Below are 20,563 nucleotides of genomic sequence, written 5' to 3' on the forward strand. Positions count from 1 at the left end.
TTGTCAGAGTTGTTGTCTGTACCTCCCTGTCTGTCTGTCTATGTTAGTCAATCAGTCTCTCTCTCTCTCTCTCTCTCTCTCTCTCTCTCTCTCTCTCTCTCTCTCTCTCTCTCTCTCTCTCTCTCTCTCTCTCCCCTAAAACAACGCCTTTCCTTGATCCAGCATTGGACACAACACAACGCAACACTACTGGCACGCCTCCGTTTGTCCTTCATTTTCTCCTGATTGGCAATTGTGCATCGAAGGTTTTACGGCGACTTGACACGAACGGCTTTCATGGAACCATCATTTCATTAATTTGTGAACAAGGAAGAGGCGTGAAGGCTACGGCGAAAGGCGCGTAGTTAATTAATCATAAAAGGAAATCACGTCTAACAGTTAGCATTTTCTTTGTTGTGAATTCTGGCTGTACCTATTCCATTGTTATTTCTTAGTCGTAGGTGGTCAAGGTTAGTTCAGTGAATGTATTATTGGATAGAGAAGACTTGTTTTAATAATTTTCTCTGTTCTTGTGTAAAAATAGCGTTTCCTACAGAAGGGGGAAAAAGAAAACGTAATGAGGTCACATACCAGTCCTCAGTTTAAAGGACGAGACAAAGAAAATAGGTCAAGGTTGCTTTTCACCGTTTTCTGTGAAATGATCAGACCGGGAGAGGTAAGGGCGGTGAGAGAGGGAGAGGAAGAGAGAAAGAAAGGGAAAAATCGAGAGAGAAAATGGGAAATTAAACAAAGTAGAAATAAAAGAAATGCGAAGTTCGTACCTTTTATGTTCATGAATTAAAATGCAAGTCCTGTTATTGAGTCCTGCGCGCTGCTTTCCTTCTGACCTTGACGCTTTTGTTCGGCGCTGGCGTGCTGGGTCCGTGTTGGGTCAGGCGCGTGGATGGGGGGGCAGTTTCAGGGGGATATGTGTGGGTGGAAGTGGGGTGAGGGGAATAAGTCGCATTAGGCGTGGTGGTTGAAGGAGTGTGGGGGAGAAGAATGTGTGGATGTACGTTGCGTCGCTTTGTCTAGTGGAGATACCAGGCGCGGCGCTGAATGCAATTGTATGTGAGTGAAAGTACTAGTTTAATTACTGCGGACATGTACTGGTGGTGGTTCTGGTGGTGGTGGTGGTGGTAGTGGTGGTGGCTGCGTCGTGTATTGTACTTTCCCAGCAGTTCTTGGTATATCATAATCACTAAAGCTAAAAAAAAAAAATGTCGATCTTAAAAAAAAAAATGTAAGTCAGATACTTCGACGTACTTTGTTTCTGTTGTACGTCGCAGTTCACCAAGAGTATTGAAGCGTGATTGGTCCGCTACTAGATGGCGCTGATCGGGGCTGAAGGACACGTGCTACGAACCGCCGATCTGGCCCCACGTGGGAGGAGGAGGACGGACCACGCACGCCACCCGCCATGAATGAGTGGGAGGCAAGGGCACAGCGGGAGGGTGGCGATGGCAGTGTTCTTTGGCGCATGTGAAGATTGCCGCTAAAGAAAAGACAAGGAGGCCAGGCAAAGGAGTAAGAACTGGAAATAATAGAGAAGGAAAGTGACACTAAGAAAGGACAAGCGTTGAATGGGGGAAGAGGAGGGGAAGAGATGGGTGGAGGTAAAGAAAGAGGAGAGGGAGTGCCACCACTGTACATAAGGCACTGTGGCTCCCTCCCTTAGCTCAGTCCTGCACCAGCGCTCACGAGAGGTGCACACGGTCGCTGGCTCTCGACCCCTCTTACTCCTTCTCCCTCTCTATCCCGCCCTCACTCTCCCCTCGCTCCCATCGACAGGCGAGGCAGGAGGAGAGCAACCTGACCATCCCTGCACCATCCACCACCCTCCGTCACCTGAGGTTACTGTAATGCAATACCTGCAGGACAACTGTATTTATTAATTCGACGAACCAGTGTTTTAATGGTTTGGTCTGCGGCAGCCACAGGTGGACGTGTGTGGTGGTGACACGCACCTTCACCACTACACCACAAGCACACCAACACTACCAAGTACACTGATCAACACAGAACAACACGTGACACACGTACACAAACATTACAACTTCCAGCTACACTCATTCTACATCAAAGTACTAAGACAGTCATACCCTGCTCGGGTTCTCACTGCCGCCACAACCATCATCACAGCACCGCCGCGAGGACGGACCGTTGTGCATGTGCCGCGTGGCGCGACCAAACTCGTCGCCGGCATTACGTAACGACAAGAAAGTGTAGTTGCTGCGCGGAACGTGAGAACAACTTGTCTGGCGCGTGTTGTGCATGCCTCCGTGCGTGCGTGCGTACGTGCCTGCATGTGTATAGGCGTGTGAGAGCAAGGGTAGTGAGGCGCTGACTTAAAGGAAGAAAAAGGACTGGATAGAGGACACGACTGCAGCGCACGGAAGAGGAAGTGAAGAAGGTGGTGGTGGTGGTGGTGGTGGTGGTGGAGTTGGTATTCATCGAGCGGGAGAAAAGGTGGTGTGTGTTAAGGTCATTCCGTTCTTCTGTCACAGCCAAGCACAGTCCCAAGCAAAGCAGTAAGTAGAATTCATTGCCCGACTTCCTTGCAGTTGATAAGCCTGAGTGTTTATTTAGTGTCTTTACTTTCCTACCTTTTACAGTTTAGTTACTTAGTTGCTCTGTGTGTGTGTGTGTGTGTGTGTGTGTGTGTGTGTGTTATTATGCATGCAGTTAGTTTACATATCTTGACTTCCGCTTGTGTTAAAAGTGTATGATATTTTTGCTACATGTTTCATAAGGTGTTTTTTTTTTTTTTTTATCTTTTAACTACGAGTATGTTTAGGGTTCATTTTCATTTCAACTTTATATATCTTATTATAGTCACTTTCCTTATTATAGATGCTTTTGTTATTATTGCTTTGCTGTTGTTGTTATTGGTGGCAGTGGTGGTGGTGGTGGTGGTCTTGGTGTCCTTCTTGGCGTCGTTGTTTGTATTATTATTATTATTATTATTTTTATTATTATTATTATTATTATTATTATCATCATCATCATCATCTTCGTTATTATTATTATTATTATTATTATTATTATTATTATTATTATTATTATTGTTTATATTGTTGTTGTTATTTTTGTTTTTATTATCATTATTATCATCATTATTTTCATTCTTTTTGTTATTTATTTTGTATTTTATTATTGCAAAAAATTCTTTTATTTTATTGTTAATGTTATTGTATTCAATGTTTTTCATGAAGTAGCAGCAGTAGTAGTAGTAGTAGTAGTAGTAGTAGTAGTAGTAGTAGTAATAGTAGTTTTAGTAGGTGTTGTTGTTCTTGTTCTTCTTGATCATAGTGTCATAGTTTTTATCATTATTGACATTGTTCATCCTGTTGGTGTTCATGTTGGTGTTATTTGTTAAGATGGCCTTTTCCTCGTCGGTGGATATTTAATTTCTCCTGGATGTGTGTGTGTGTGTGTGTGTGTGTGTGTGTGTGTGTGTGTGTGTGTGTGTGTGTGTGTGTGTGTGTCTTACAGCATGATGGCAATATGATGATGATGATTGTGACGATATGGATAACAATGACAGTAACGCTAATGATGGTTTGTTTCTGTTGAAGTCATTATCATCGTTGTTGTTGTTGTTGTTGTTGTTGTTGTTGTTGTTGTTGTTGTTGCTGCTGCTGCTGCTGTTAGTGATGATGATTATCAGAAAGAAAATAATCATAATAATAAGAATGTGTCTATTTATAATGATTAAAGTAAGGGTGATAAAATTACGAAAAATATTAGAAAAAAAACTTAATAATTATATACTCCCTAGAAATTTTTTTGGGCTAAGTAGTAAAACGGTTATTGCTTTGGTTTTTGGCGGTGCCTTTGTATTCTCATCAAAATGTTAAAGCCTAGGAAGACAGAAAACCGGAATCAAGTGAAAGTTCCAAAAATACACAGTGAAATTTGGTGCATGTGTCAATGTCTGTTTACCTGTTTACTTGCTTCTCTTTTTGTTATGTGTACTGTGTCCAATTTTACTGCATATGCTCGGCTGCATCTTTCAAACTTGTGTGTGTGTGTGTGTGTGTGTGTGTGTGTGTGTGTGTGTGTGTGTGTGTGTGTGTGTGTGTGTACGCGTGCGCGCGCGCGTGTAACAGTGCGCTTTCAGTTTGTCTATCAGACTATGTATGTGTGTTTACCTGTTCTAAAGTGCAGGTGATCATGTACAGCTCCCAATCTTTTAACTTGGAGGATTCTCAAGAACACGATCGACTTCTGTCGATCCCATGTAAGTGAAGTATATTACCAAAGTAAATTATTCTCTTAAATGAAGTTAATTTTATTTAGAATGTATTTCATTACACGATCGAGAGTTTGAAAACACTGTACCAATCAAGAGACGTAGTTGTATTGCGCATGCGCAGTGCTGAATAAGGACAGTCTATTGTTAACTAGTGTAAGCTGCGCATTTGGTGACTGGGTCTGCGTCTCAGTTGTTTTGTGATTACTGGAAAGTTGTTTGTCAGAGACCTCTATTGTTGTTTTGGCACAACTTTTCCACACAAAGTGTAGAGCTGTGAACCCTTCTCAGAGCAGAGCCTTCAACTAAGCTGGACACGCGCACCTCGTCTCCATTCTTCATTTCATTACCGTTACCTTGCTCTTTTGTTCATCCAATACAAAAATCAATAACTTCCTTTGAGAAGACAGTTTGTGATTTTGCATCAGTCTCTAAGCCAAATTGTCTGTGTGTCTGACACTCTGTATATATATTTTTTTTTCACTCTTGCTAAATAAACACACGCAAACAACACACACACACACACACACACACACACACACACACACACACACACACACACACACACACACACACACACACACACACACACACACACATCCGTCACATTGCCTTTACTTACCTGAGTGCAGTTCTTATGTCCCCCTCCCCGTTCTGCCCTGGCCCGAAGTCCTTCTGGACGCTGTCGCCTTTTTTTTTTTCCCCGCGGCCTCTCTGGTTCGTATTTGGTGTATGAGTTTATTTCCTGCTTCGCTCGACCACTACCATAACAGCCTCCAGCTCACGAGGGAATGGTAATGAAACAACCGGAATGAGAGAGAGAGAGAGAGAGAGAGAGAGAGAGAGAGAGAGAGAGAGAGAGAGAGAGAGAGAGAGAGAGAGAGAGAGAGAGAGAGAGAGAGAGAGAGAGAGAGAGAGAGAGAGACTAAATTGAGTTATAACGTCGCAGTTTCAAGGTCATATGTGGCCGGATAAAGATGAAAGAAATTAGTAATAAATCTGAGGAAAAATTACCATATGAGAGAATAGAACTCGTAGTCTTTGTTGAGATTGAAGAGCCATACCGTAGAGTTAACAGATCCTGAGGAAGGTGAAAAATAGCTAAACGTTACATTTTTTTTATTTATTTTTTTTTTTTTTTTTTTGTATGTGGAGTGGCAACAAAGCTGTTTTGGCTTTTTTTTTTTTGTTGTTGCTCTGGTCAGTTTCCTTAACGCAAAAAAGAAAGGGCAGAGAGGAGAGCGGGGAAATACACACACACACACACACACACACACACACACACACACACGACGAGAAACATATACAGACAGGTAGTCAAACAAACACATAAAAACCAAGAACCTAAACAAAAAAAAGAGAACATTGAACATTCACACAAATCAACAGACCGAAATTGAACACACACACACACACACACACACACACACACACACACACAGAGAGAGAGAGAGAGAGAGAGAGAGAGAGAGAGAGAGAGAGAGAGAGAGAGAGAGAGAGAGAACAAGATAAGCAAACAATTATACAAGCAATCACACAAATTGGAACCGAGAGAGAGAGAGAGAGAGAGAGAGAGAGAGAGAGAGAGAGAGAGAGAGAGAGAGAGAGAGAGAGAGAGAGAGAGAGAGAGAGAGAGAGAGAGAAAAAAAACAGAAAAAAAATATGAGAAAGCAAAATATCCTTAACGAGATGAAAGACTATTGAATAAAGAAGGAGAAAAGGAGAAGGATAAAAGAGACAGCTCCAGGTCCCTTTTATAATGTTTCAAAAGATTTGTAATTTTCTCTTCTGTTTTGTAACTAAGGAGGACTAGGAGGAGGAGGAAGAGGAAGAGGAAGAAGAGGAGGAGGAGGAGTAGGAAGAGGTAGAGGCTGGAGAGAGAAGGGGGAGGGAGGGGAGAGAGAGACAGAGAGATAAAACGTGATTTGTGTGTTGTTGTGGCGTTTACTTTACGTCACTGTGGCTTTGTTTGATTTTTCCAGCTGTCATTAGAGTCTGTATATTTTTTTTTCTTTTGTTCATTAGTCCTCCCTGTTTTTTTTTTTTGCTTTTCTGGATGGGTTTGTTGTGTGTGTGTGTGTGTGTGTGTGTGTGTGTGCTCGCATGTCAATGTTTAGGGTTTGAATTTCACTGTTCGGTCAGGTGTTGTCGCCATGTACGAGTCTTCTCCAGTGGTTTCTGCCCTTTTGCATATTCCTGTGTGACTCCCATCCTCTGCAGTTCTACCTATTTACCTATGTTCTGTCTATATGCATGTAGGAACCTGGATCCCGACTGTCACGTTGTCAGTGTGGAGTGTGGAGATCTGGGCGAGGTGAGGGGAAGCGAGGTGAGGAGTGGTGTTCCCGCAGTGTGCATGCAAGCAACAATTCTGGGTTTAAAAAAGGATTTGTTGATCGTCAGCACACCGGTACGTAGGCAGCATTGCAGGTGAGGTGTGACGTATCTTCCTCCTCCTCCTCCTCCTCCTCCTCCTCCTCCTCCTCCTCCTCCTCCTCCTCCTCCTCCTATTATTCCGAGTGGTTTACCTCATTTATTTTTTTTTCTTATTGTGTTTTTTTTATTAGTGTTTTCTTCCTTCGTTTTCTTGTTTGTTTTTTGTACTTATTTTTCTTTTTTTTTGTTACATCATTTATATATTTTTTTTCATTTTCTTGTTTTTTTTTTCTTCTAGTTTACTTTTTAAATGTTCGTAGATTCTTTCTGGTTCTTTTTGCTTTCCTTTTCGTCCCTTTTTCCTCCTCCTCCTCTTCCTCCTCCTCCTCCTCCTCCTCCTCCTCCTCCTCTTCCTCCTCCTCCTCCTTTTAGTACAGTTTTTATGTCACTTACACCGATGCTACCCTATCCTTGCCAACTGTTCCGCATCGTTCCCACAAAAAAATATAGGTTATTTTACATAATAATACATCAGGAGAATATCGGTTTTCTATTTCACTTAGCATGAAATATATGAAAATTTAGACGTTCTTTTCAAAGTCTACAAGAAAATTTTCATGTTAATCGCACCATATAAAAAAAAAATAGCTGAAAAATGTTATGCCCGTACATTAAAAGTTCAGATGTTTCTTTTGACAGGCGATAATAGAAATGTTATAATATATGTAAGGTTTCAATGGATTATAAAAGAGAGGGATATATTTTTCCTTTTTATTTATATAAAGTCGAACTAAGCCGTTGATTGTAATTGGCCTCATTTTTTGTTCTTTCTCTTTATCAAAGTTTATTTTTTCGTGTAAATTTTTCAGGAAGACACATTGATCCACATTTCACTCTACTTACGGCGCCATACTCCACATCCACCTCTAGCGAGCACGAAAAGCTACGGATCAGTATAGGAAGGTGGATTGTGCGACCCACTTAATCTGAACTATCCACACCCTCATGCCTCGCTCTCCCTCCCTCCCCCCAAGCATACACACACACCTACGCAACGCACACACTAATATATCTCCCAAGAACACACACCATTACCTACACCTATACATCTTGTAGTATATCCACACAGTTTCCTCACCTACACCTACTCTGCGCCTCTTACACTTTGCCTTTACTCCCACGCTCCACGCCCACTCCATTCCAAGAGCAGCCTAGTGCCTATGCTCGTTCCAGCCACTCAGCCCTTTTATCTAACACTGCAGGCTTTTCCCGGAAATGCAGAAGGGTATAGATTCCTCTTCATTGATTCTATCACGAAAAAAGTTCGCCATTTCTCTCCCCTGCACACCGCCGCGCCGCCTCACCCCTGCTCTAAATACAGAGGCTGGTCGCTTCTCTGCATCAAGACACCAAGTTAGATTACTGTGCTCACTCCCTATTGGTGCAGTGTGAATGTGTGCTGTGCTGCTCCCTGCCTTCGCTGCACGGTTTCTCATACGTTGTGCAGGAAGGCGAAGGAAGACTAGTACCATTTTCCCTGGACTGGTCCGTGCTGGGACTGACGTTAGTTGATGCACAAATACGAGTAGGATTCCCTTGTTCCTGGCCCGAGGAGTTATTCCCGCCTGAGGACCTTTTGGGAAATTGAGTGCCTACGACGCTCCCTGCTGGTCAGAGGAATGGTACTACGAGAGAAACAGAGATCGCGAGTTTCATTTGCTGGATGGCTACCGGCAGCTGGCAATAGTGCAGTGTGCTGCGTGTTGCCAGTCTGTGATGGGGCCAAGCTCCTCATTGTAATGGTCGTCTCGTGTGTGTGTTACCTCAGTAATAGCCTGCGGGAGGAGGGAAGGAAGGGTTCACACGTATCTTCTTCGTGACGTATGCTTTTCGTGACAAGTCCGCATTACTTCACTTCTCAAAGACAGATATGCTTCGTAATGTTTGGTAATGTTCACCTCAAACACGTGCTTCTTTATGGTGCTTCCTCGGAGGACTAGGCAGGGTGTGGATGACGTTCTCACTTCTGGGCCAAGGTTTCCGTCACTCATCGCCAGCGTCTGTCCTGCAATTAGCGGCTCGCGACCCATAAAGGCGGCCTTTCACGAGATCAACAAGGATCATGTGTCTTGGTGGTGATTCCTCTTGTCCCTATTTCCTCCTGCTGCTCATTCCATGAAGTTGTACCTCTGTATTGCATCCTCCTCCTCCTCCTCCTACTCCTCTTTCTCCTTCTCCTTCTCCTTCTCCTTCTCCTTCTCCTTCTCCTTCTCCTCCTCCTCCTCCTCCTCCTCCTCCTCCTCCTCCTCTCTCTCTAATCAACGCCGGTAGTGGTGTGTGTGAATAGGATACTCGTTATAAGCCAAGAAACTTAGTTCCCTCTCACTTTTATGTTTTTTCCTTCCACTTTCTTTATATTCTATTTCTGCTTCTCATTTTAGTCCTTTTCCTTCTCCTCTTCATTATGATTAATGCTTGTATCTTCTCGTAACATTCATCTTTTATATTTTCCTTCTAGAATCTCCCTTTCTCTAACTCTTCCCGTTCCTCTTTCTTCACCTCGGCGTCTTCGTTCTCCATTTCCTCCTTCTCCTCATCCATTTCTTCGGCATCACCCTTTCCCTTCCCTTTACTAGACACCGTACACGTTGCATCTCCTCTTTCCTGCTCCTTCCCTTCATAGACCACGCCGCTCATTGTATCTTCCGTCTTCTCATCCATACTCCTCTTCCTTCTCGTTCCCAGCACCCTTTAGTCAGGCACTGCATTTCCTCCTCTCTTCTCCTGCCTCCATTCTCCGCACGCTACATGTCCTCCTCAACTTCCTTCTCCATTTCTATATCTTTTCCTTCATCTTTGTATCCTTCCTCTTCTTTTCCATTTTCCTTTCCTCCTCTTTCCTCTCCACCGTTCGCATTGTCTGGTTCTGGTCTTCATGTTTTACTCTGCTTCTTCTTCCTCCTCCTCCTCCTCCTCCTCCTCCTCCTCCTCCTCCTCCTCCTCCTCCTCCTCCTCCTCCTCCTCCTCCTCCTCCTTCTCCTCCAACGCTGGAGCTCAGCAACTATGCAAAACTTTCTTAACTTGATAAAAATTTCTCCGAGCCACAAGGAGAAGAGACCGTTATATTAACCTTCGCGATAAATTTATTCCCCCTCCTTAGCACGCCCTGTAAAAGATTTTTCTCCGTCGTAGTTCCAAAGTTGGGGTGGCGTTGCTGCTGCTGGCGGTGGTGGTGGTGGTGGTGGTGGTGGTGGTGGTGGTGGTAGTGGTGGTAGTGGTGAAGTGTATTCCTAGATTTTTGTTTTGCAACTTTTTTTTTTTTCATGAGGGACTTTCTGATGCTGAACTATTACGTGTTTGACTTGAAATCAGTGTGTGTGTGTGTGTGTGTGTGAGTGTGTGTGTTTGTGTGTGTGTGTGTGTGTAGTGGTGATAGTGGTAGTAGTAGTGGTAGTAGTAGTAGTAGTAGTAGTAGTAGTAGGTGGTGGTGGTGGTGGTGGTGGGGGAGATGGTTGTAAATCATAATTTTATGTATAAAAGTCATTTATAATATTTTCATTACTTCCTGTCAAGGCATGTGTTGAATTATTTGTTTCCCTCCTCGAAATTTCATAATCAATTCACATTAGGCCTTCACATTTACTTATTATTACACAACTTCGAGAAACTTGCATAAACTTACATCGCGTGGGACTATAATTTTAATTCATTTCTAGATAAAATATATTGGAATTTTAAGCCTTAGTAATCCAAACAGATTGATTTGAACACTAAATGAAGAAATATAAGGAAAATTATATAGAAAAATTAATTTAAAAACCGGAATTTTACAGAATAAAGAAAATAAAGATACATAGAAAGGTTAATTATAGATATGTCAAACATTACATCAGAAGAGAAATACAGAATGTAATTAAATATTGTTTTAACTTCTTAAAAAAAAATCAAAGAAGAAAGAATTATGGAAGTAAGGATCCCAAATATTTCATGAATCATATCAGGGAGGGGGGGGGGCAGTAATTTTCATACATTGATAATTGAAAAATGAAAATAAAATCATTATTATAGAAGGCTTCATTATCAATATAGTATTGAAGCATTACGTTATGCGAAAAGAATACGTTAATTTCAATACAATGCAATATTAACGATTTTAACAGGTGTGTTGTAGAAAGATTCATTATAAACATTTCAAACATAACGTCAGGCGAGAAAAACTGGTAATTTCACTTCACTGGTATTTATAATGAATAAATAAAAGGTGTGCTGTAGAAAGATTAATTCTAGATATTTCAAACATTACATCAGGCGAAAAGAACAACCACCATAGCAATTTTATTTATTAAGTTAGTATCAACCCAACGCAGCGACCTCGAAAATCCGGTGCCGCTCCACTACCTTGGATAATGGCATCGCTCTGCCTTTATCAGTGCACCAAGCTTGACCAGCCGAAGGAAAAAAAAAATAAATAAATAAAAGAATGTGGAAAAATAAGAGTTGCATAACTTATTACTTCGCTTGACTAGTTTGTTGTGAAATTATATGGGAAAGGAGAACAAAATATACCGTGCAACATTTTGGAGAGCTTGAACAGTTTGTAGGGAAAGATTACCAGAACAGTGAATAAAAAAGAAAGTGACGCTATGAAATATATCAAACACTAGGACAATTCGTCAAAACGTCACATTTTTATTCCGTATTTTTTATTTCAATACTATTATTATTATTATTTTTTTTTTTTGACAGAGCTTCACCGGTTAGTAAAATATGAAATGGCAAAAGGATGAAACGACGCTCTAAAGTTTAAACTATTCAAACGTGTACGCAGGGATGTCATCAAACTGACCGTCACTCTCTTCACTAAGCCTCACTTGTTGACAGCGACATGGAAATGGAAGGAAAGGGGGAAAAAAATGTCATATAAACTATTCAGGCAATTCAGGAGTCCTTCGAAAGTTCGGTGTCTTCACTAAATACGACAGAACCGAACCATCCGTGACGAACCGTTACGGAGAACAAAGAACAAACCTAGAACCGGAAGGGACTATGGACTAAATTGGGTTTCCATGAACTTAGATGAACCATGATGACCAGAACCACAACACAGTGAATTATGATAAACCAGACCGAACCACGATGAACCGGTTAACCAAGAAGAACCACAACAAACCAGAAAGAACAGTACTAAACCAAAAATGAAGTGGGACAGACAGGGAACCGCATCATTGCTTTTGAGGTAAGCAATGATGAACCGGAAATTGTAACGACACATAGGACAGCTGAATGGAACCAAAAATGAAGCGAAAAATGAACTGAATAACCGAACCACAACATGCGGAATCTGTTTGAATGTCATTTTTTTTTTTTAACTTTGACACGCAAAAAAAAAAAAATAACGGAAGGATAGAAACGATGAATCTGTAAATCAACGTAAAAATTCAAAGTATCTCGTCGTGAATAATTTTTCTGCTGACCAACCGTGACTTTTAACAGTGAGAGCAAAGGTGAAAAGTCAATGCGAACGGTTTAAATATTCCTGAATTTGACCCTAATGTTGCTTCGTTTCCCGTGAAGCTTAAAAAAACCAGACGACATGAAACACAGAAAGCAACAATGAAAAAATAAACATATACTACTTAAAAACCAGAGAATTCTGTTCAAATGCTGTCACACATACCTTTAACCTCGACCTTATGACACTCTCTCTCTCTCTCTCTCTCTCTCTCTCTCTCTCTCTCTCTCTCTCTCTCTCTCTCTCTCTCTCTCTCTCTCTCTCTCTCTCTCTCTCTCTCTCTCTCTCTCTCTCTCTCTCTCTCTCTCTCTCTCTCTTCACTCCACGAAGCTTGGCATGCATATTGATTGCATTTGAGTGCCTCGTGGTAACTCAGTCTCAGTTCAAAGAGTAGCGTCGCTGCTCGCTATAAATCCTCTTCCGAGTACACCCCTGCAACGAGGAGTACTAGAGAGAGAGAGAGAGAGAGAGAGAGAGAGAGAGAGTGGTAGTGAGAGATCAAATCCATCTTAACTTAGAAACATTATCTTGATTTTCCCCCCAATTTTCGTAATTATTTTCGAGGTACGACTGAAATTTAATCACTCAAATTTGCGATCTTCCTTCCGACTCGGCAAATATGAACGAGCGCAAATGGAAGGAAAAGGAGGTCGTGGAGAGAAAGATATTTAATCCTGGAAAAGCGGAAAGAAACAGAGATAGATAGATAGAGAGATAGAGAGAGAGAGAGAGAGAGAGAGAGAGAGAGAGAGAGAGAGAGGGAGAGTTATTTAAGAAGCGCCCCTAACTTCATAATAAATATAACATTCTATGAAATACCAGAAATGTCTCGAGTATAAACAACCGGGCCCTCGTAACGTGTTTGTTTCAGGGAAGGTGTTTGGGTTTGTTAATAATGGCAGGATTCCCGGAGCTGCTAGACACGACCAGAGAGAGAGAGAGAGAGAGAGAGAGAGAGAGAGAGAGAGAGAGAGAGAGAGAGATGAAATTTCAGTATCTGTTAATTAATTCTGGAGCGTTACTATACTTAGATTTGCTATATTTTTACCTTCTTCCTCCTCCTCCTCCTCCTCCTCCTCCTCCTCCTCCTCCTCCTCCTCCTCCTCCTCCTCCTCCTCCTCCTCCTCCTCCTCCTCCTCCTCCTCCTCCTCTTCCTCCTCTTCCTGCTCCTACTCCTGTTTCTCCTCATCTCAGATAATTTGCTATATATAGGCATGCATGTATTCTCAGCATTTCAATTTTTCTTTCTCCTCCTCCTCCTCCTCCTCCTCCTCCTCCTCCTCCTCCTCCTCCTCCTCCTCCTCCTCCTCCTCCTCCTCCTCCTCCTCCTCCTCCTCCTCCTCCTCCTCCTCCTCCTCCTCCTCCTCCTCCTCCTCCTCTCCCTCCTCCTCCTCCTCCTCCTCTTCTTGTAGTCAGCTTTGGTTGAAGGGATGGGTGGGCGGAAGGAACCGTTCTTTTACACTAGTTTCTTCCACTAATAGTCATCCTAGAACAGTTCCCGAAACGGCCTTGTAAGGTGGTGAAGGGCTGTTGCTGTTTGGGTTCCCATTTATATTCTTTGTATAACTCTTTTCATATCCCTCGTATGTTCTTCCTCCTCTTCCTCCTCACTGGTGATAGAGTGCCTGGTAAAATTGTGCTCGTTTCTACCTTGGGGAATGTACTACTTAGGGGAGAAAAGCTACTTACCTATCAGATTGGTGCCAAATCATCTAATACAGTTTGCATCACCTAAATCCAAGTAACATTTTAATACGCTACAGCTGAACAGAGATGTTTTTGTATATAGTAGTTTAGGTTCTCTCTCTCTCTCTCTCTCTCTCTCTCTCTCTCTCTCTCTCTCTCTCTTAAACAAACACTTCATTATGTTTGTCATTACAAGAGAAAATACTAATGGTGTATGGATGGGTTGGCAAACAGGCCATTATTAAGACTAAGCTTTTGGGCAACACACACACACTCTCTCTCTCTCTCTCTCTCTCTCTCTCTCTCTCTCTCTCTCTCTCTCTCTCTCTCTCTCTCTCTCTCTCTCTCTCTCTCTCTCTCTCTCTGAATACATCTCTTAATACATCTCTCTCAACGTTAAGACATACATCACTCTATCAACAACGTTAAGACATACACAACCACCGCTCCCACCACCACCACCACCACCACCACCACCACCACCACCACCACCACCACCACCACCACCACCACCACCATCATCTATATTACCACAACAAAGATCATCCAACACGCACAACTCCTTGAGGCAACAATCCAGATACAAATCCTCCCTCTCCTAAGCTTCCTCCTGTCTTTGCAATCTCCGCTGTAAACAGAGAGAGAGAGAGAGAGAGAGAGAGAGAGAGAGAGAGAGAGAGTCAAAGGAGAAGGAAGAAGAGGAGAGGGCGAGGAAGGGTTAAGACGGCAGCAAAGGATGAAGTCTTCAGTCGTGTTAACAAACAGCTCACGCGCTTTGCAGATTCAAGTGCTATGCGTTTAGGACTAACTTGCTTACGCCCACATCCTCCTCCTCTTCCTCATCTTCCTCCTCTTGCATTACCCAAAGGCTCTGCGGAAGGAGGTAGGTAGGCAAGGAAGATATGATGTGGAATTTTCTCCTCTCACTGTCACATATTTCCACACAAACTAAATATCTAGGTTATGGTGGTGGCGGTGGTGGTGGTGGGTGGTGGTGGTGGTGGTAATGGGGCTGGTCGGGGTGACTGTGGGTGTGGTGATGTGGGAATTAAATTAATTAGAAACGCATGCGGAGTGTTTGCGAGGTGCAGGAAGGGAGGGACAGGAGGTTAATGGGACGAGGAAGAGTTTTCGGGGCAAGGAAAAGTAAGAGAATAAGGCATGGAAGACATCTTAAGGCGTCAAGAAATAAGAAGGAAAAAGGAAGATGTAGTGAGTGGGCATAAAAAACAAACAAACAAACAAAGGAAAGAAAGAATTAGAAAGTGAGGGACGTAGAAGTCTGTGGTGGAAAGGAATGGAAGAAAAGGAGAAGGAAAAGAAGAGACAGAACAAGAGAGAAAATGAAAGAAAGTAAAGTGTGGCAGATTTTGCGATGTCAAGAAAAGATAAGTAAATGGAGGGAAGAAACAAGAGAAGCAGTAAACGTAAATAAAAGAAGGAAGCGATGCAGAAAACTTGCTTAAATATCAAGTGGATGAAGTAATAAGGTGAACTAGTTTTGCATGAATTGATTAAAGTGTGAGGAAAGGAGGAAAAATAATCAAGAGTAAAGAAGAAGACTTAATTGAGTAAAGATAATAAAGAAAGGGAGGTAGCCATTCAGAACGTATACTTTTAATTGAATTATGAATGAAAAAAAACAAAGAAAACATAGAAGATAAATATAAAAAGAAAGAGGTTATATATTCTAGATGGGTTTTATATGAAGATAATATTAGAAACTAAGAGATAAACGTGAAGAAAGGCAGGAAGAGACAGAACATTGGCTTGTAAATGTGAGGCAAGCGATGTATGAAGGTTACTAATACAGGCAGTAGAGACAATCAAGTAGAGGGCTTTGAAGTTACTGGTTGTACTACACATTTCCAGAACACTGTAATGAATACCTCGCGTTATGCCTTCTTTGAGTTCATTAATTAAGTCCATTAATATACTCTGATGGCTATGCGCTCTTCCACGAAAGCACACACACACACACACACACACACACACACACACACACACACACACACACACACACACACACACACACACACACACACACACACACACACACACACACACACACACACACGTATATCTAGGTCAGTTTCATGTTTGCAGCTAACAAGACCCCCGGAAGTTGGACATAAATAGTGTATTTCCTTCAATCTATAGGGTATTTCTCTCTCTCTCTCTCTCTCTCTCTCTCTCTCTCTCTCTCTCTCTCTCTCTCTCTCTCTCTCTCTCTCTCTCTCTCTCTCTCTCTCTCTCTCTCTCTCTCTCTCTCTCTCTCTCTCTCTCTCTCTCTCTCTCTCTCTCTCTCTCTCTCTCTCTCTCTCTCTCTCATTAATGGCCCCGCACATACCATCTGTTCAAGGGGCAAAAATTCACCTCGCCTCCGTGTTCCATGAATTTCAGTTGCTCGCATTCCATCACCGTGTAGTTATGATGGATGGGCCTCGACTTGTCTGTCTGTCTGACTATGTTGCTGTTTATCCAGTTTTTGGTTTGTATATGTGGCCGTTCATTTTTGTATTTATCTATGTGTCTGCTCATATATGTGTGTATGTATGTGTGTGGATATGTATGTATTCATGTGTTCATTTATCTAGATAGGGAGATAAAGAGGTAGTTGAGTAATTAGACGAGCTGGCATTCAGACAAAGAGGTTATCAGAAAGGTTGTTAAACTGATATAAAAGGACACAGACACATGGACGGCCATCTACGCAGCTAGGCAAAGAGGGAGACAGGTAGAAATGCAGATTGACCTAGTTCTTCAGCACCATGACGAGTTTTCATATTCATTCTGGTTACTATTTGGCGATTTCATACAGTTTCAGAAACTCATTTTGGGGATTAAAATAGTGAAGACTCTGGCCATTAATCTTCTGACCTCCATAGACCCTTCCTAATATCAATTAAATGGTCTAATTGTACACAAATCTCAAGGTAAAAATGTTTTCCAGTGTTGATGGGATTAAAGGTATGTACATAGATAAGACTTGATGGAGAGAAAGAATGTTATGGTCGTTGTTATTATCGTTGTCCTCCTCCTTCTCCTTACCATCACTACCACCAACACTACCACCACCACAACCACCACCACTGAAAAGAACTCGAGAGACACCATGCTTTCCTCAACCTTCATCATGATTCACACTACAATACCAGACTGCGCCGCGCCTTACCTGCAAACTTTTCCATCTCATCCTTCCACCTCGCGTCTGGCCTTCCTCCTCCTCGTCTCTCGGGGTTCAGACTCAGACTTTCACTCCATTTGTTATCTGCTTTTACACACACTCTCTCTCTCTCTCTCTCTCTCTCTCTCTCTCTCTCTCTCTCTCTCTCTCTCTCTCTCTCTCTCTCTCTCTCTCTCTCTCTCTCTCTCTCTCTCTCTCTCTCTCTCTCTCTCTCTCTCTCTCTCTCTCTCTCTCTCTCTCTCTCTTTCTGACACGTCTTTTAAATTTTGGTCCTCTCAGATCTTTGTTGGATTTTGGTTCTCATTCAGTTTTCTTTTTTTTTTTTTTCTTTGAGTGAGAGTTAATCTACTCTAGTGGGACGTTTCGATGATTTAGTTGTGAAAATGGGTAAAAATATTTTGAAAGGTAATAAGTATTCCAACAATATGGCAAAGTTGTCATTTTAACACAATTCAATAAGGCTGTGATGTATTTTTGTTTTCGCGGTGATGGATGCCCCAGAGAATAGTATAATCAGGGAATCACAAATAGGTTTTACTTTTTTCACACATTTCTTTTTTCACACATATGCACACGCACACACGAGAAATAGAGCGCTTAGGTCAGCCAACTGTGTAACTATTATAAAGCCACATGAGCTTATTTTGAAAACTAATTATTTTGTCTCAATAACATCAGTGGGAGGCGGCGGCCAAATGATTCTATGTAAAAGGGTTGGCGCGCCACGTTCAGGTCAAGCACTCAGCGTGAAGTTTGGCACGATCCTGATATGGTGGTGGAGAGGAGCAATCACACACTTGTCGCCCTCACCCTGCCAGGCTGCAGCTCTGGTAGGAGGAGCAGCAGGGGATGGAATGAACCTTCAAGAGCCGCCGCCACGAATCGCCTAACCTAAAGATGCACTTCAGACTGGAGTTGAAAAGAAATGTAAGGCAAAAATGAAGTTATGAAATGCGTTGATGCCACAATTAATGTCTCTTGTGCTACATTCAGATCCATTTCAACTGGAAGCCATTACTTGATGAGAAACAAGACAATTTAGAAGAAAAATCGAGTTTTATTATTTCCTGTTTTTCTAATTATCTTTTGTTGTTTATATTGAGCAAAATCTTAAGAGTAATTTTAGTTTCAAGTTTTTTGACCTTGGAAACTTAGAGAATTAATTATGTAATCTTTGGAAGTTTGTGAACATCTCGCACTTATCCTCTGAAATTTTGTGATTGCTAAAATGGTTCTGCGTTGAATTAATTTTGTTTTGAAGTTAGTTTTGCCAGAGTGTCATTGCGAGGATATCCCAACTCTCTTTTTGAATATGTGCTGTCACGTGAGCTCAACCTTGGTCAAGCATTGCTGTGCACCACGGTTTTGCGATTGTGTTGGCTAACTTCTGCATCTTGATGTGAGGAGCATCTTGAAAACTTAACCTATATGCAATCAACAATTTCTCACACGAGGGAGAGAGAGAGAGAGAGAGAGAGAGAGAGAGAGAGAGAGAGAGAGAGAGAGAGAGAGAGAGAGAGAGAGAGAAAATTCAGATACTTGCAAATTCATACAGCAGCTGCGGGAGTCAGAGAAATGCAGGGCCATGTGTGGGAATCGCAGTTATTGCTTAGGGCAGTATAATGACAATAGCAGGAAACTTACCACAGGAGTTGTCTAGGTAGTTTTTATTTTATTTTGTAGGTCAGGTTCTGCTGCCATAACAGTAACAGCCTGGTGCGGCATAGCTATCTCCGCGTTAGGACTTCAGGAATCACACGGATGGGAATGTGTAACGCTGTTTAGACACCTCAAGTGATCTCTACAAATTTTTCATTTTCTGACTTCACTGCCGTGTCCCTTAGCCGTAATGAGCTTTGTAGTATAGACGCTGTGTATTTCGTGACTCGTGCGTGCCGCAAGAAGGCTTGCCTGTAGCGTCCACAACATGTAAATTCCTGTTGTCGGTGTAAGAAATGTTTTACTTGAAATGAAGCAGACTCCAGAGTCTAATACTGTCTGCCTGCCCACTCCTCGGCAGTGGCCTCTGTGACCAGATTGTCTGAAGCGTCTTTTGTCTTTGTGCTGAAGGTGGTAACGAATTCAAGTCAAACTGTGCTTGACTATCATGGTTAGACTGATGTATTCCCTTAGTCGCTGTCGTCCTTGATCTCTTGGCTATCAGTAAAAAAGGTCATAAAGCTTTCCATGAATAGCTGGGGCGTGGCACAAAACGCCATAAATTTCTCGCATCCCTGAAGTATCGTCCTTCATTACAACTTATCTCCGCGGGGCTGCACCTCAGGGCTGTGCTCGTCACCGTGTACCAAGTACCTGCAGCTGTGGCTCGTGAGAGTATTGGTGGTACAGGGCAAATAACAGCTTTAATGTGTTGCTCATTCATCAAAGAGACCTTGCCCCTCTTTTTTTCAGGAAGACTCATAAAAGAGATTCCTGTTAACAAACAACCAAACCTAACGTGCGGGGCGCAGTTGCTGTGGTGTTCATAAGGGAGCGGAGAGGAGCCATCCCAACATCCAAACGACAACTCTTCATCCCAGAGCGATCGCAGCTGTAATCGTAACCTTGTTCCCTTATTCATCACAGGAAACGAAAAGACGGCACTTAGCCTTCGACCTATTCACCTTTTTATGCCTCCTCGGAATGAGGAATCTTTGACCTTTACATAATACTGAGGCCTTAAGTACAAAATCTTATATATATATATATATATATATATATATATATATATATATATATAAAGGTTTCTATTGGCTGGAGTTTTAGTGTTGGCCGGGTCCCAGGTTGCTTTGAGAACTGTGGCAGCTACGGCGATAACTCTGACCGTTTCCCTTTTATACACCTTTCCACCGCTCGCCCCGCTTATGTAGATCCTGTTATGGCTCCTGCAGATGTGCTTTATTGTTATAAGGTCTCTCTTTACCTCCTCTGGGCTTTATTCTACCTCGTATGGCGACTACTAACTTCAGAAACTCGCTGGGAAATTAGATTTAAAGTTGCAACAAAAAGTTAGTCCACCTAGTAGCAACTATTCAATGTCATTGTCTGATTTAGTCAGCTGCCCATCTCACCTGCTGCTAATCTTGCTCCTGCCACTTGTTGCAAAACACATCGATTACCAAATGTCCTTTTAATGAAAAGGTAATTCAACATTTTCTTAAAAGTAAAGTGAAGTTTGTGAATGATTTCACGGTTATTAAGTAATTTACTGGTCGGTTATACAAGTGAAGTAGATGAGTAGTTATCGCCGGGCCATGAATTTAATATGACCTGTGTAAATTATTGATATCGTTACGTACTGCCCGCAGCGAGTATCATACAAGCAGGTCCGGGAGCCGCCTCCGCACACACACTTTACTAGGCAAGTAAAGATCAAGCGCGGTAAAAAAAAAAAAAAAAAAAAAAAAAAAAAACAGCTTGAACGTATTTCTATTTTTGACATCACTTAACAAGTCGCTCACCAAACCTTGTGTTTAGTAGCAGATAGAAGTATTAAAAGATAAAAACATGCACATTTATATACATACGTGCAAAGGACCTTGGCTAATAAGGAAAGACAAAAAATTCC

General features: G+C 42.1%; 1 protein-coding gene across 1 annotated transcript in view; it reads left to right on the forward strand.

Annotated features, from left to right (window-relative positions):
* The first annotated feature begins 1,246 nt into the window (after positions 1-1,246).
* Positions 1,247-20,563, forward strand: part of LOC123505764 (D(2) dopamine receptor-like) — a 161,063-nt gene continuing 141,746 nt past the window's right edge. Inside the window, exon 1 of the mRNA XM_045257429.1 lies at positions 1,247-2,510. The gene's annotated coding sequence lies outside the window, so the exon portion shown is untranslated. The remainder of the gene's footprint in view (positions 2,511-20,563) is intronic.

This window comes from Portunus trituberculatus, chromosome 18 (assembly GCF_017591435.1).
Source record: "Portunus trituberculatus isolate SZX2019 chromosome 18, ASM1759143v1, whole genome shotgun sequence".
NCBI classification, from domain to species: domain Eukaryota; kingdom Metazoa; phylum Arthropoda; class Malacostraca; order Decapoda; family Portunidae; genus Portunus; species Portunus trituberculatus.